This window comes from Bubalus bubalis, chromosome 2 (genome assembly GCF_019923935.1).
Source record: "Bubalus bubalis isolate 160015118507 breed Murrah chromosome 2, NDDB_SH_1, whole genome shotgun sequence".
Classification (NCBI taxonomy): Eukaryota; Metazoa; Chordata; class Mammalia; order Artiodactyla; family Bovidae; genus Bubalus; species Bubalus bubalis.
Window position 1 is genome coordinate 52,229,174 of NC_059158.1, and position 6,084 is coordinate 52,235,257.

The window sequence follows — 6,084 nt, forward strand, 5'->3', positions numbered from 1 at the left end:
GGTCTATGCTCTGTAGGAGAGGTTTAGTGAACCTAATCTCTCAGGAACATTCTTGGCTCCTATAGAGACAACTCTGTGTGTGAAGCTACACTCCCAACATTGGGGCACAGGGAGCTTGATTCTCTCCGTGGGGTGCTGATGCTTTGTAGTAAAGCACCTGCTTGAGAATCCATCCTCTTAGGCTTCCCTCGCCTTGACAGAGGTCTCATTGCTGTAGCCCTTGGCAGTTTGCAAAGAAGAAGACCCTTACCCTTCATAAAGTAGGCCCTTGTCCTAGTTTGAATGGAAAGGCAATAGCTGAGCTGAGGCCAATAAGGAGCCAGTCCCGTCTGACACATTCCCGAAGCCTGCTCCTTCATGGAATATAACTCTAGAATCTAGGAATGTCTTTGCAAGGCTGGCAAAGGGCAGTCAGGAACCAGCACCCTGCCTCTGGAATTACTGACTTCTGAGCAGATCTGGAGGTCTCCTTTAGGAGAAGCTAACCCATTCCTTCCAAATAGAGGCTTCAAAACACAGGCAGGTTGGCTGCCTTTTCGTTCCCGATGGAGGCGTGCTTTTCTCTCCTCCTACTGAACCCCGGTTCCCAGACTACTGGGAAAAGCGGATCTTGAAGATATTTTCTCAGGGGTTGTTTCCACGGAGCTGGGGCCGAGCCCGGAGACCCAAACGCACAGGGGAAGGCAAGACCACATGGACAAGCCTTTGCTCTTTAGTATAGCTCTAGTGAACCTCACTCTGTCAGGAACTTTCTTGATTCCTATAGAGACACACCTGTGTGTGAAGCTGCATGCCCAACATAGGGGCACAGAGAGCCTGATTCCCCCTGTGCAGCGCTGAGTCTGGGCGGCTAAGCAACAGCTTGGGAATGCAGCCTGGGGCGCTTCCCTTCCCTCTGACAGAGCTCTCCTTCGGGACCTAAGCCTCTGCAAGGAGGCATGGATCATAGGTGCAAAGGGAAGGGAAGAGCGGAGCTGAGGCCAGTAAGGCGCCCGCCAGTCACGTCTCCCCCACTTCCGCAGTCTGTTCCTTCCCCTGCGCGAAAGCTAGAAGCTGGGAAGGGCTTGGCGAGGCTTGCCCAGGCAGAGCAGCCTGTCGGCTGGGGCTCTGCGATATCGCGCCTGGGCGCAGATCTGGAGCTCCGCCGGAGTGGAAGCTCACTCGGTCCTTCCCAATACAGGCTTGCAAGCACCCGACGGCGGCCTGACTCTATTCTCCCGCGTGCTGGGACTGGGCTTCCAATCCTGGGCACAGAGCACTGCCTGGAGCTCTCTGCTCAGGGGCTGGTTCCCCTGCGCTGGGACTGTGCTAGGGAGCCCAAAGGCACAGGGGAAGGCCCCAAACCACATGCACACGACTCTGCTCTGGAGCTGAGCTCCGGGGAAGCCCAGTCTGTAAGGCGGTTTCTGAACACAAACGGAGGAACACTCTGGCTGTGGAGCTCCCTCCCCATGACAGGGGCACTGGGACCCTGATTCCCTCCGTTCAGCGCTGAGTCTGGGCTGCCAAGCAACAGCTTGGGAATGCAACCTGGGGCATTTCCCTTCCCTCAGACAGAGGTCTCCTTGCGGGAGGCTTTCGCAGTTTGCACACCCCCGTGCCCTAAGCCGTCTGCAAGGAGGCCTGGCTCCTAGGTCCAAAGGGAAGGCAAGAGCGGAGCTGAGGCCAGTCAGGAGCCAGTCACGTCGCCCACACTCCCGCAGCCTGCTCCTTCTCGGGCGCAAACGCTAGAAGCTGGGAAGGGCTTGGCGAGGCTCGCCCAGGCAGAGCAGCCTCTCGACAGGGGCTCTGTCCTATCGCGCCTGGGCGCAGGTCTGCAGCTCCGACCGGTGTGGAAGCTCACTCAGTCCTTTCCAATACAGGCTTGCAAGGACCCGCCGGCAGCCTAACTCATCTCTCCCGCGTGCTGGGACTGGGCATCCAGGCCTGGGCACAAAGCACTGCCTGGAGCTCTTTGCTCAGGGGCTGGTTCCCCTACGCTGGGGCTGTGCTAGGGAGCCCAAACGCACAAGTCAAGGCCCCAAAACACATCCACACGTCTCTGCTCTGCAACAGAGCTCCAGGGAAGCCCAGTCTGGCAGGCGCTTTCTGGGCACAAAGGGAGGAACACTCTGGCTGTGGAGCTCCCTCCCCAAGACAGGGGCACTAGGACCCTGATTCCCTCCGTTTAGCGCTGAGTCTGCGTTGCCAAGCAACAGCTTGGGAACGCAGCCTGGGGCGCTTCCCTTCCCTCGGACAGAGCTCTCCTTGCGGTAGGCCTTGGTAGTTTGCATACAATGGGGCCCTAAGCCCTCTGCAAGTTGGCCTGGCTCCTAGGTCCAAAGGGCAGGCCAGAGCGGAGCTGAGGCTGTCAGGGCTCCAGACACATCTCCCATACTCCTACATCCTGCTCCTACCCGGGCGTGAACGCTAGAAGCTGGGAAGGTACCTGGACGGCGGCAGGGGCGGGGCGAACCCGGGCGGCGCGGGGCAGGGGTCGGCTTCTGGCGGGGGTGGGGGCGGCTTCCCAGTTGTGCTCTCGGAGGTGGACACTGAGGCTGAAAACGCGCCGGGAGCGCACCCGGGACTGGGTAAACCCGGGCTGCGCGGGTCGAGATTCCGATGGCTTTGGGTGGGGGTCGGTCCCAGTTGTGCTCCCGGGGGTCGCCACTGCGGCTGGGAACCGCCGGGAGCGCGGCAGGGGCGGGGCTAACCCTGGCGGCGCGGGGCGGGGGTCGGCTCTGGCGGGGATGGGGAGGGGTTCCCAGTTGTGCTCTCGGGGGTCGCAACTGCGGCTGGGAACTGCCCATTTCGTCCGCTCCTGGGTCCCCAAGGATCGCCATCCCGTGGGTGCAGCGGAGGGCTGCGGACCACAGGTAAGGGAACTGGGACTGCGTGGAGCAGGGAACCACGTATTCCGCCCTCTGTTGGCACATTCTCGGAGCTCCCCAACCTGGCGGTCGCAGAAAGGCCTCGCCTTTGGGGTCAAGGCCTTTACCGCTCCACCCCTTTGCTGAAAAATCTCCGAGTCTGCACGGTTTTCCCAAGCAGCCTAGTGTCCGCTGGAAGTCCAAGGGACAGAACACTGAACTCTGGCCGGCTGGCCCAGCCCTGCTTCTGGCACTTTGTAGCCAGCGGGCCCTTGAGCACCTGCTGGGATGGGAAAGGGAAGGGTCCACGGATTGCACCCTAGAAACTTAGTAGGGTGCATGGATTTCAAACCCTGGTGGCCGCCCAGGCAGCAAAGAAGGGGGGAGGGCACCTTGCTGCCCTTTCATGGCAGAATCTGTGGCTGTCCTGCTGCGTGGGCCTTTTCATGGGGACCTTGTGCAATAAAAGTTTGGTGTTTTGGAACTGAATAATTAGAACGTGTAAAAAGTTTAAATTATGTGGTGGTGTAATTAAAAAACAAAACAAAACAAAACCAAGCTCCAAGTGTTTGCACAGGGAGGTTTAAATATTGAAGGCCTGTTTTCCTTGCACTGTGGCATTCTATCAAGAAGTGTGCGGGATTTTTTTTTTTTTTTAAGAAAAGTGTTCGAAGTGAGGGAAACAGGAAACCCAGAGGTGCCCCTGTAGTTTGGGGAAGGCCTTAGGAGGTCACTTGGAAATGCTGCTGGCTGTGGGGGAGGGGGGCAGATGGGCTGTGCAGGCTTGTCCTTTGCATGCATGTTCTTGTGTGTGGAAACCCAGCTCGGAGCCATCTCCTGATGTGTAAGAATTTCGCAGACAAACCTTGAGCTAAGCAATGCATTTGTTCCTGAGGAAATGTTTGTCTTAAGCGATGTAAATATCCTATGTATTTCCGCTCGACTCTGGCTTCAGGTCGGTTCCCCCAATAGGCTCAGAAGCGACTTGAACAAAACAGTATGTTTTCCTCGTACCTTGTTCTCCTAATCTATGTTAAGGAAATGATATATTTGCCTGGAATACTGCCTTTCTTCAAGATTCATGTCAATCAGTTTTTGGCCCCGGATGACTCACCTGCTGCCAATGTGACCTCAAGGCATGTCGTGGGGGAGGGGCCTGGTGCCATTCACTGAGACAGTGCCTTTCTTTCCTTAGCTGACTGCTAGTGCCTGTAGAATATCTGGCTAGAGACCAGCAGGGCGTACACCCCGCCTCAAGTCTAAGTCAGCAGCTTTCTCTATCTCATTTATACTTTAATAACAATTGATGACACAAAAGCTCTGAGCGATCAAATCATATCGAATCTTCATTTCAGATTGAAGATGCATTCCATGGTATTGCCATCTTAAGTCTTTCCATCGTTATGGAATATCTGTCCATGTATTCAGGATAGTTTTCAGCCAGGGTGTATAATTTCCAGTGTGCCAGTCTTGTCATCCTCGTTACATCCATGGCAAAGTGTTGTATTCATGTTGACATTATTGAAAGGGAATTTTTTTAATTCCTTTTCAGATTATTATCTGCTAATGTATACAGATAAAACTGTGTAATCATTCGTTTTTATCAGTTTGGACAGCTTGATAGTTGTCTTTAATTTCTTTCCTTTCTCATACTTTAAGATTTTCCGGGCACATACATGTACTGCCTCACCCCTAATCTCAGTCATGTGTTCAAAGAACTTCTGTCCTTTTATTTGTTTATTTATTTTTTGCAACATTGAATTCGTTTTGACTATGCTGGGTCTCTGCTGCAAGATGGAAGTTGCTAGGACCTCTGGACTGCAGTCTGCCATCTCTTACTGACCTCTTGTTGACCTCTGCAGAATCCTGGTTAGTGGGAGCTTGTTAGTTCCTTGTTCCTTACCAGGACCTCCTGTGGTAAGTGGTTTCTCTTCTCTGTTGCCTGGTAAGGGTGGATGGTCATTGGTATCCCAAAGCTAGCTAGAAGTCAATTATTTAGGCAGGCTTGTGCATAGATATGGGAGAAGGCAATGGCACCCCACTCCAGTACTCTTGCGTGGAAAATCCCATGGACGGAGGAGCCTGGTAGGCTGCAATCCATGGGGTCGCTAAGAGTCGGACACCACTGAGCGACTGCACGTTCACTTTTCACTTTCATGCATGGGAGGAGGAAATGGCAACCCACTCCAGTGTTCTTGCATAGAGAACCCCAGGGACTGCGGGGCCTGGCTGGGCTGCCGTCTATGGGGTCGCACAGAGTCGGACACGACTGAAACGACTTAGCAGCAGCAGGCGGCGGCAGCAGCAGCAGAAGAAGTGCATCGATATCAAAAGGGTTGCGAACAGTCAGGTAGGATCACATATGTCACCGTGAAACACTACTTCTCCACTTAACCTAAGCTACCAAAGATTTCTGTTCTAGGTCAACCTAGAAGAGATCACTTAAGAGGAAAAGAAACTTAAACTCCATTAGCAAAGGCAGTTCAACACCTCAAGAGACCACATCTAGACGTGTGTCCAGGACTCAGGATTGCTCTCCAGGACATGCAGGAAAAGAAGGCCCTCAACTCGCGATGACGGGGGCGTCTCAGGGGTTTCCTCGAGCTGCGGCACCCGTGGGGGTTTTCTCACGAGGCACGACGAGGATCTCAGGGAGCCTCTCGTGCGGCGCCAGGGAAGTCAGGTCTCCATGCGCGTGGCGAGGGGGAGCGCGTCATGGCTCTCGAGTCACGGGAGGGGACTAGGGCTTTGAGACGCATTGAAGAAGGACTCTCGAGGTCTCTATCGGGTTGGGGCGAGAAAGCCTCAATTCCCTCGCCTTCTGCCGGGGACCTTAGGGAACTTCCCAGGGTGCCTCTGAGAGGCGAGGGATACTGTGGAGTTGGTGGGGCACCTCTCGGGTCCCTGCTGGGTTTGGCGCAATGGAAGAGGGCCTCATCTCGAGGGGAGACAGGACCTCAGGCTTCCTCTCCTTTTCGTACTCCGACAGCAGTGTCCCTGCAGCGTTGGGGCAGGAGAGTCAGGCCTCGTCTTGTCTGAGGAAGGGAACTCCGCTTGCCTCTCGAGTTGCTCAGGGGGTCTCAGGCCCCTCTTCGAGCTGTGTGTGGAACCTGCGGGTGTTTCTGGACGATGCACAGGGGTGTCAGTGCCCCTTCGTGTTGTGCCTTCACCCACAGGGTTGCCTTCGAAGAGGTGTCCGGGCATTGGGTTCTTATCAAGAGCAGACCGGGAAATC

General features: G+C 55.1%; 1 long non-coding RNA gene across 1 annotated transcript; it reads left to right on the forward strand.

Annotated features, from left to right (window-relative positions):
* Nucleotides 1–2,751: 2,751 nt before the first annotated feature.
* On the forward strand, nucleotides 2,752–5,337 carry LOC123465147. Its single transcript, XR_006640260.1, has 3 exons — nucleotides 2,752–4,766; nucleotides 5,053–5,199; nucleotides 5,272–5,337. It is a non-coding gene; the product is annotated as an uncharacterized LOC123465147 (long non-coding RNA).
* Nucleotides 5,338–6,084: the final 747 nt, after the last annotated feature.